Source organism: Sturnus vulgaris, chromosome 4 (genome assembly GCF_052056855.1).
Source record: "Sturnus vulgaris isolate bStuVul1 chromosome 4, bStuVul1.hap1, whole genome shotgun sequence".
NCBI lineage: Eukaryota > Metazoa > Chordata > Aves > Passeriformes > Sturnidae > Sturnus > Sturnus vulgaris.
The window spans coordinates 49,893,214-49,904,039 of record NC_142246.1 but is presented as its reverse complement, the minus strand read 5'-3'; positions in this window follow the sequence as shown (position 1 = coordinate 49,904,039).

Sequence of the window (10,826 nt, the reverse complement as noted above, 5' to 3'; positions counted from 1 at the left end):
TACCTTTATCTATATGATACCATTGTTTTTATTGCTCCCACTCCAAGCCACTGTTCACTAAATGAGCAATCATAAATTGTTCTATTTTCCTTGCTCTACTTCTATTCCCATACCTTTTTTCTGTGAAATGTATTAGAATTATTTGGGCTGGAGGCAGTATTGTTTTGTCCATAGCTGTCTCTTTCTTTTTTTTTTTTTTCCTGATTTATGTTCCTCAACTCTACAATAAATAAAAAACCCCCAAATATTAGCATTATTAGATATAACCTCAAAATCACCTTTTGAGTTGGTTCTCCCCTGCCAAACAGAGTATGAGGTCAAGGCACAGAAAGGTTGAAAGTTGCAGCCCAGCTAAATGAACCTCTAATCCTACACCAGTGAACTGGTTCCCTTTCTCCCACACATATACATTATGCTCTTGTCTAAATATTTGAAGATGCTTTTTAAGTGTTAGGCTTGGTATTGGTGTCTGTTATGAAGACACCACTGATTTATTAAAAACTGGAACTAATCTTGAGGACAGTGTTTTAGGGACCATTTCTCTGTTAAAACTAGTTTTATATTAAAACACATGAAAAAAGCAATGCAGCAAATAAAAATAACCTGCCCTTGATATAAATAAAACAACAATGGTGTATCCATACTGGCAGAAATGAAATGGTTTGCATCAAATTGTAATGAACCCTGTAGAAACTGCAGAACTATGCAACAAATTACACACATCTCAAATCAGTGAATTGCAGCCCTCCTGAGCCTATGGCATTTCATGTTCTGTAAAAAGTAAGTAAAGTTATGGAGTAAGTTTAGGTCTTTTAATAATATGGTACTATTTTTAAAAAAATGCACTGTTTTTTTTACAGATCAGTGAAAAGAAGTGAATTTAGTGGTAAGAGTTTGTTGCCTTCATCTTCTTAAAGTAAGGCTTTATAAAAAAACACAATGGTACAACTATGATTCACTGCCCAATTTGTGGCTGGTAGATCACGTCCTATAGTGTCCTGACCCAGCATCAATTGAAGGATCAAAATCTGTCAGCTTCTGACATGCTTCTGTGGGAAGGAAGAGCTTGGGCAGGTCCTCTGTTGAAGCAACTGGAGGACAAGGATCCTTGTGCATTGTAGGGCATACACTTGCTATAACACTCTAATTTCACATGACCACTTCCCAAAGCCTTTCAAACTTTCCTTCTGATGTAATTTTCTCAGCTGGATATAGAAGTTAGCTCTGCAAATCTGATTAGCACTATATATAGTACCAGGCACATTTCAGAAAATCACGTATGGAAGTTCTGCTTTCTGGTTTTCTACATCAGAGTCTAAATTTGATGCCATAACCTCCCTGTGTCACTGTGACCCACTTTACCACAAGAATCAGTTCCCCTCTAGCATTTTTCAAAAACCTGTCCATATAACTGGAAACAGGTCCCCTGCCTTTGATCCTACAGACAACTCATGATAGTCTTTTCCAGACTCTCAGAGTCTGTTTGCCCTGACAAGCAGACTGTCACCTCAGTCTGTTTCACATTGCTCCTGCTATCACTGAATATCCTCTAGGCTCACTTAGTTCAACTGCTCTGCTCATTTTCTGTGCAGAGGATTTCCTTGGACACGAGCTGGCTGTGCTTGTCATCCATTCTTCACTTCTGGTGAATCCTGTTGAGACACAGCCTAAAAGCCCTCACAGGATACAGATGTCTTCTAGGAGCCAGGCTCACAATTCAGTGTTCTCTCCACAGTTCGTAGCCCTAAATCCCTCAGGAGCTTAAACACATTCCTTCCCACAGAATCACAAAGTACATGAGTTCTTCAGAAACAGAATGGCTCTGAAAAAGATTTCTCATCATAGCACACTTTTTCTCTGAAAAGAAAAAGGTATTTATAGTTCTCCAAGAAAAAAAAAAAAGGTTCACAGCCCGTAAACCAAAGAACCTTTATTCAGATTCATCCTGTTGTTAATCTTGTCAGACATTCCACATATAATGAAGAAAAAACCCAGATATTTTCTGTTATTACTATCCTCCTTATACACCACACACTCTAACTGCTAGAGAACACTAAATTTTCAAGTCTTGTTAGAGCTCTTCAGGCTTTCTGTCATATGACTGAAGTAGCCTCCTACCAGGTGATGAGATAGATCTTCACTAGGTGATTTGAGTGCCAGTATCCCTCACTGATATTCCCAAACACACTGTTTTCTCTCTGTGCTAATCGACTTAATGTTTAGAAAGCTATTACTTTAATAGCAATTTTCTTAGCTTTATGACCTTCTGCTGGTACAATGATTCTTGGACATACAGTTTTTCCATGGAAAACCTTCTTGCACTGACAGGCACAGCATTGCACCCAGGTATCTGTTTAATGCCATGGATTAGGTGGAAATCCAGTGGGGATTTTTTTTGTTTGTTCTGTGTCAAGTTTGTCTTCTTTCTTGTGTGGCCAAGACAGACACTGAAAAATACTGACTCCACTTACTCAGAATTTCCCTCTCTATTTTTTCCCTCTGGTCTCTGTTAAACAAGTTTAGATGTAGGAAGTCTGACATGCTGCCTAGGTTTTTCCAGATCTACTTCAGCAAGTCTGGAGATTCCAGAGCTGCTGTTCACAGCTCAGAAATTCCTACCTAACAAATTAATGCTTGATGTGAATATTACCAAATTTGGAAATTTGAGAGATTGCTCAGATTGCCAAATGCCTTTTAAGGTATTGATCTTAAAAGCATAGTATGTCTATTTCTTCTACAGATTTCAGGACAGGACTACGTTTTGGGTGGTCTCCATTAATGAGATGTTACTTTTATGTATGTACCACTCATTTTATTTCCATTGTGTCAGTTCTCTAATCCATCTTTCAAGCGTTTTCATGCAAATCAAAGTAAAAAAGATTAAAACTCAAAATCAGTGAGAGCTTTCCTTTCTAAAAAAGGACAGTGATAATCTGGCAAAGTATTCTGTTGATGACACACTTTCTACAGAGAGGCTAGCTCAGGCCCTCATAGCAGTCCTGACACAGAGGCGCATGCAGGAGTTAAAAGGAGTCAGAACTGATTTTTAAATTTTTTTCATGTTGATACGGCTTTGATATACACATGGAAAAAGAGGCACTTTGCATAGCTATTAGAAGAACTTAACAACAAGCATAATAAAATGCAATAGCTGTTTTTCTGTTAAGGGTCAGGTGATGAAACAGAAACACTTGTGGTTCGTTTTGGCCCCTGGTTAAAGAACTGTAACAGGTTTGGGCATGCACTGCATGTGATCAGGCTTCTCTACTGGAATCTCTGACCTGTTCAGTTAAAGACATGAATCACAGTCTGAGAAACGCTGCAGGAATCCTCTGAAAACCAAGAGGCTCCTGAGAGTTTGAGATGACAGTGTCCTCATTTGCAGTGCTGCTTTACTCTTTAATGATTTTACAGTATTTTATGACAAGTAAGGAAACGTGTGTATACCTCATCTTGTGGGGAGAGATCATCAATGATCTCTCAATATATTTCAACAGAAATATTTCTGTTCTAAAAAGGGTGAGGAGAAGGAGAATTCTTCAATATCAGTAACATCAGAGACCTAATAAATGTCTGAGATGCAATAGTACCTGACAGTTTCGGGTAATACTGGATGAAAGTGGGGGCAGACTTTTTATATTCAGGTGATTGTGGTAAAAGGCGTCAAGAGTTTATAGCTCTGTAGTCCAGCTTTCAGATTTACCTTCCTGTCAACAGTTTTGTTTCAGCTTGTTCTTAGTGTTTTGTTTCAGCTTGTTGTTCTTAAGCAGAGCATGTTCTAGAGAGGAAATCAATAGCTCCATTTTCAGGGAGACTGGTTTTTTCAACTAGAGATGATGCTTATGCGACTTTGTCACACAAAACATTGATAAAGTTTGAAAGATGAGTCATACATACTTTGATTAAAACTGGCCCTGTCTCTTCCACTTTCAAGTTTAGGTAAGACTTGTTTCAAGGTTTTAAAGCTGCTCTTCTTAAAGGCACAGCTTAGTGAAACTATTGGCAGATCAGAAGACTGACCTGTGGCAGCTACTCACTATGGGTGTTTCAAGCAACCAGAAAAATCACACTACTGCATGCCAGCAGAGAATCAAAATTAGCTTTTGCTATCCAAGTGAGCAAAATCAGGATTTGGAGATTTGTTTGAAAATGGAAATAACTTAAGGTTTGCATGCAATACTAAATAGGAATTGATCACTGGCTATTACCTTTATTTTGGCTCTTCCCTCTCCCTCCAGCCTTTGACATAAGTGGTCACATTTGCTCTTCCCTTAAGTTACACTCAAAGATAACACAGACGACTCCATTCTGGGACTTTTGCTCTAATAACATGTTTGTCTTCGTATTATGAACAGGGCTGATTATTCTTCTAACACCATTAAACCATCGGTGGGAACTTCTTATTAAGAGGTGATTACTTTCCATTTATAATTTTAGAAAAACTTCTTTCCTCTGTGTGAAAGTTGCTACTCCAGGGCACATGTATCAAGCTAAATTGTTAGGATAGGGTTGCTCTAGAGAAGAACTGCACATTAAAAAGACTGCTTTCTACAGGGCCTTCATTAATTTCCTGGCAAAAGTTGGGAGGATTATAACAAACAAGCAGGTAACTACTGGAGAGACAGCATCAGATCCTTAATCCTGACCAAGGGAGCTGTAAGGTCTCCTCTTCTGTGCTAAAGTTCCTTGTCACATTCACATAATCCAAACTTTTTATGGGTAGTCAGTGTTCCTCATTTTCTAGGTGCTTTACTTAAGACACTGAAGTCTGATCACAGAAGTACTAAAATCACTCACATCTGCAAATGAAGTCAACAGGGGTAATTGTTTTGAAAATAGCAAGTGTGTCCTACCTTTCTAGTCAGGCAAGTCCTGTAGTATCATACAATGACAAATGACTTTCTTCTAATGGCACAACTGCCTCCTCCAAATATTCTCATGGGATGGGACAAGACAGTGAGCCTCAGAGCCAAGTGAACTGTCTGAGTATGGCACACAGAAATCAAGATAGGGTGGACATATTAATCTATGTAGTGACAAAACCTGTGAGGAAAATGAATCTCTGCGTTTCAGATTCATCCTACCACTCATCTTTTCAATCTTCTTTTTTCTTTTGCTTTTGTTCCCTGTCCTTTGAACAAGAACAGCATTTTTGTCACAAGAATATAATTCTAAACTGTCTAGAGCACCGTCAAAATTCCAGCAGACCCAGCTGGACCTACCCAGAAGCATTCATAAAGCCACCATGATACACACCTTACTTTCTTTCAGAGAAACACATACCTTGCAAAGCTAAATGCTGCTTCAAGAAAATACTACAGTTTTGCAGATGCCTTGCTACCTGCAGCCAGGTGAGCCCACTGTCAGAACGCTTTCTAAGTCTGTAGAGAAGGCAGGGATCCTCCCTCAGCTGCCAGCCGTACACCCAGGTAGGTCAACAAGAGTTTGCTGTTGATCTGAACATGAGCAGCACAGTTCTCACTATGCTATCAAAGGGAGTGTCTTGGGTGCAGCCAGTTGTTGGCAGCACAATGCTTAAAGCTGGGAAGAGCTGTTGTAAATACACCCAAGGGCTTAAACCGTAGTCTCATATTCTTATTTGGACGTCTAGGTAAACAGAAACATTTGAAGACTTTGCAATTCCATTTCCCTGCCCTCAGGTGAGAAAAGTCACATGCACTTTCAGGTCAGGTCTCAGCAGGGCAGAGACCCTGAGCCCATACAAGTTCACATACTGAATGTTTGAAGCATTGTGTGGGGTTCCTTAGCCTTGAAAGCAAGGCAGGACACGGAAGCATGACAACATGCAAGACAATAGGCTTGGGAACACAGAATCACATGGTCATACCACTCCTGGCTTTGGTGCTGGGATCTTTATTTATAGCTTAAAAGTTTCTGTACCGTGCTCTTTCACCAGGGAGAGAAACAATCAAAGACTGTCCCACTATCAGCCAGGCTTTAGCTTCCAAACAGTAAATCACAAAGGGAACTGAGAAAGAAACTAGAATAAGGACAACACCCTGCTTCCTCCACCTACTTCTTGTGTAGAGTAAAAAACAGATTGAGGTCCCTCTCCACTCCTGAGACCCTGCTCTATCACAGGGCTCTTTCTGTCATTACACTGCATACTGTCTTGCTTTTCATCAGCCTGTTGCATCTTACCACAACCTTAGGTAGTGCCTGTATTGTTTTGGGTGTTGCAGCTTTAAGTCTAGATATACTTTGCTAAAAAAAAACATTTCAAACCCTCATGGTTTTGGAACAAAGGTTAAAAAAGCATGAACTTTTGAGAAATCAAATCTAGGAGAAAAACCTGCATTTTTTAGTGCCTTCCAAATAATCCTTTTATAATCTTGTATTTTTTGGAAGACTTGATCCATTACGCTAGTGATTTGTCTCAGTTCACCACTCACTGTTGTTAATCCCCTATCATTACAATATAAAGTCCTCTAAACCCACAGGATTTGCCTAAAGAGAATCACATCAGTTTAAAAAAATACCTTTTGAACATTGACACTTTCAGATTTTTTAAACATAAAGTTTAAGTTTTCATCAAAACCTGAGAAAAAAACTAGCGTATCCAGATATTCCAGGTCTGGACTTTCAAGAATATCACTAGTTGTGGTAAAAGCTTAAAACTTGAAACAGAAACAGTTTGGGAAACCAGAACTTACTTCTACCAACGATTGAGCAGAAGACTTAAAGTAATCACTGCATGAGTTCAAACAGTAGTGAATGCCACTTTCAGTTTCCATAATCTTTTCCATTATATATTTAGATGTTGAAATTACTGTGGCAGAAGAAATCTCTTCCCTATATATTCGTAGAGTGCTTAGCTATCTGAAATTTTCCTTGAGCTGCAGCAATAAAATAGCAGCAATAGAAATTAAGTTAGCTAAATTCCACTTTCTATACTGCATTAATATTGGTCCTGCTCAGTACATCTGACCCAAAATGACCTCATAAATTGAACTGAGCATGTATTTAATGAAAGCGACAAAAGAAAGTGACAAAGGCAACAAACAACTGCTTTTGTTTGCATTAGCTAGCTGGGTGAAACATTGCTGAGGCTCTAAAGCCACAGTTATGGAATGGGGAGAACATGTGTCCCTTGGGAAAACAACTGGGCCTCTGAACGGGGTTCTGATGGATGTAATCAGATAGAAGTTAAAAGTAGGTATCATTCAGATATGCAAAATACTATGAAGATAATTAATATATTAAATACTGACTACAGCACAGGATATTAATCATAACATGGGGAGGTGGGAAGAGAAGGGAGTGAATGCAGTGGACTGGTAAGAATCTGCTGCTACTGAACTCAAATGGCAAAAACCCATCCCTCTAGCTTCAGTGGCTGATCAAGGTATTATACAGCAGAGTTACAGATGAGTGAATCACTCACAATCTGAATTAGACCCAGATTCTGGAGAACCGACTGGTAGTTCATTAGATCTATTGCCAGACAGCATGTCTTGGTTTGAAAGACAGGTATGGTCTAAGGAAAGGCAGGAGCCCCTTTTCTGCGATGCAGAGTGCAACCCCCCTCCCTTTTAATTATTTTAGATCCAATTCAGACACCTTCAGGCAGGAGATATGGGGATAAGAATAACAGTTCTTTACTGGTATCTAACAAAGCAGAAAAACAACAACAGCTATAAAAATTGGCAACAGAAACAGTCTAGCTCCGCTCCAGTCCCTTTTGGCCGCAGGCCGTCTCCCTGTGCTGTTACCGGTGCTGTGGGGGCAGGGCAGGTCCCGCGCAGTTGAAGAGGGCTGGGTGATGGCGGCCGCGGCCCAGGGGTGAGCGGGGATGGGGAAAGTGACTCCCCCCTCACGGTGTCGGTCGTGGTGCTCAGCAGAGTGTCCGGAGGTAGTAGGGTGAGCTAGGAGAGCAGCAGAGCGATGTCCAAAGGCAGGGAGCGTGGATCTCAGTGCTGGGATGGCAGGGGAAGATGCCAGAGCAGAGCCCAGGTTGTCTTCCCACTCCAGGAGCCAAGCGAGAGAGAGAGAGCCCAGCTCCAGACCCCAGCGTCCCACCTTTCCTTTTCCGGTTCCCCCCCCCTCCCCCTCCAGCCACCCCCCTACGAGAGAACATTATCTGTCGTTTTAAGGTGTAGCCACAATTACTTAGCATAACAATGGGAGAAAATTCCACTGAAAGAAAAGGGCTTAATTCAACCTCCAACACAGCACAACTCACAGCTTTAACACCACTTGCTGGAGCAGTCTGCTTTGGGCTCTGAGCTGCATGAACTCCACATTTCTACAGTGCTACACGAATGTTCTCTAGTTTCTACAAGCACAACCATTTCTATTCTGTCAATACATGCACTTACTGTTGTACTGCGTCACACTGCTCGGCCACTAAACCTGGTCTGCCAGGTAGGACCAGCCTAGGCAACACTTCTGGAATGTATGTTCTGCATCAAGCAGCTTCAAGGCTCTGATGAGCTGGTCAGCTCACAACCTCTCCCAGACAGCAGTCTGGGTAGCTCCACTGAGAGCAGCTACCTTGCAGCAAGTTCCCAGTGAATCTGTAAACCACCATTTTTGGTGTAATTGAGAGGTTTGCTTTGAAACTCTCCTTAGTATCTGCCAGTGAAAAGAAAAGAAGTAGGTCTAGCATTACACAGACAAACTGAGGGGAGGCTAAGCTAATAATTCCAAAGATTATAAACATCAAATTGCCTTCTCTGCTTGGTTCTTTTCATGTCTTTTAGGAAGTGATACCCAATACTGGATCACAGCTATAAGTAAATGTTGGGGAGTGTTCCTTTTCTTGTTTACGTCTAGCTCTCTCCAAAGGTTCTCCTTTCTCTCTTAATTACACACATCAGCCATGTCTACAGCTTCGTGGTTGTCTTATATAAGTCTACTAAATTAACTCCCCTGCACTTGCTCCCCAAGAGCTATTCACTCCTGAAACCTCCTGCTTCAGTTCTGGTACTCTTACCCAAAACACCAGAAATTTCATCTTTCAGCAAAGTTACATGCCTGAACCACAGTGGAGGTAACATGAGATCCCATGTCTCATGTGGCTCTGGAGGAAGCAAGCAAGAGGTGCATTTGGGATGTGGCCTGTGTAATTACAGGAGACACCACACTGTTCGGAGCCTTGCATGGCATTGCTGTGTCCATCTACGTCTGATTAAATATGTGATGAATTGAAGCCAGTTTTCAGAATCACCAAAATTGACAGAGATGGCAGAAAGTGCTTCTCATGAATGCTGCAGCCTGGGGATTCAGCAGCATCGTTGAACTCTACACCCTGCTAGCTGCAGTTGAAATGAATGGTTGGCTTTGCACATGCACTTTGGCTATTTGGAATTTTTTTAAAAATATAGTTTCTAATGTCAACTTCATTAGGGTTTCATTTATATCCTCAAAATGATGACACCATCTTAAAAATACAACCTTTTTTTTTTTTTAACATTGTCTTCCTGAAGTTAGTGGTGGATACAAGCTGTAGGAGACGATGGCAATGCCAACAGCAAATATTGGCTAAACACTGACAACCTCTATAAGACTGGAGTGTGTTAAGATGATCACTGGCCACTACATAAAGTGAATCAGTTTTTAAGTTAGAACTTCTGGATTAGCTGCATGAGAAAGAAATAATGGATTGACCAGAAATAAATTTGGATAGTATGGCATAGTAGTTTTATTAAGATGGGCAGTTGAAAGCTTTAAAAGGGAGTGTCTCTCAGTAGCTGTTTTAGACTTCCCTTTATATTTTCCTGCTTTAGCATCAAACCTATTACGTCAAAGGGAATGAAAAGAGCCTTATCCTGATTCTATCACATACTTCAGAAACAGAAGAAAAATAATGTAAGAAACTTTCATGCGTTTTTCCAATCCAAGCATATCAATTAAAAATTGTTTATTTAAAAATTCTCTGCTTGTCTTACATGTTTATCTATCATTAGCTAAAGGATTAAAAAATACTGAGGCCAAAGATTTCTCACCTTGGAAAGGGATTTGTATGTCTGTATTCCCAGAGCAAACCTAGCAGAGAAGAGACTCAGCTTCTAAATTTCATCTGCATATGAGGAAACTTAAAAGTACCCCAGCTGACTGAGGTGAAGCAGCCTGGTTAAGTGTGCAGCTAGAAAGCCTTTCCTTCAGTGCACCTGCCCAGCTACCAGAGACCTGGCTACAACCATTTCACAACGCTCCCCTCAGCTCAACAGCAGGCATTTGCTCCTTAGAGCTCAGGTCTGATCACCTGCTCTTCATCTCTGGGCTGAAATTGTCCAGGTACTGAAGTAACTTGATGGTAATAGTGGAAACCAGTGTTATTCAGGAAACAGGCAGAACTTCATCACTGCAAACCACTGAGCCTGTATTATCAGCCTGATTTCCTCAGTGATTGAAATGGGATTACTTGGCTCTTCAAGTGGGAATCCTGTGCTATAAAACTGTTCATTTATCTAGACTGTCCTGTGAAGATAATTTACCAAAGTGTGGCTTACAGCCTGGCACTACTCTGGGTTTCAGTAGAAATAACATTTCAGTTACGGGATTAAGCTCTAAAAAAGGCAAATTGACTCTTTTAATATAATTTAGATGAGGGTTTTATTTTAAAATCTAGATCTTTGTGGAAGCTGCTTAAGATTTCACAGGGAAAGCTGAGTCTGAGTACTTGAATATGTGTCCTTTTAAAATAAATCCACCAGGTAAGTCTCCTTAAGTTTTGGAACTTATCCACCTCGTCTGATATCCTGGTACTTGTTCATACAGGTTTTGCCCTGTGAGCACACCTTTGATTAGCTATGACATGGCACCTTTCCTTTCAATTGAATCTTATTTTGAAACTTCTTTGT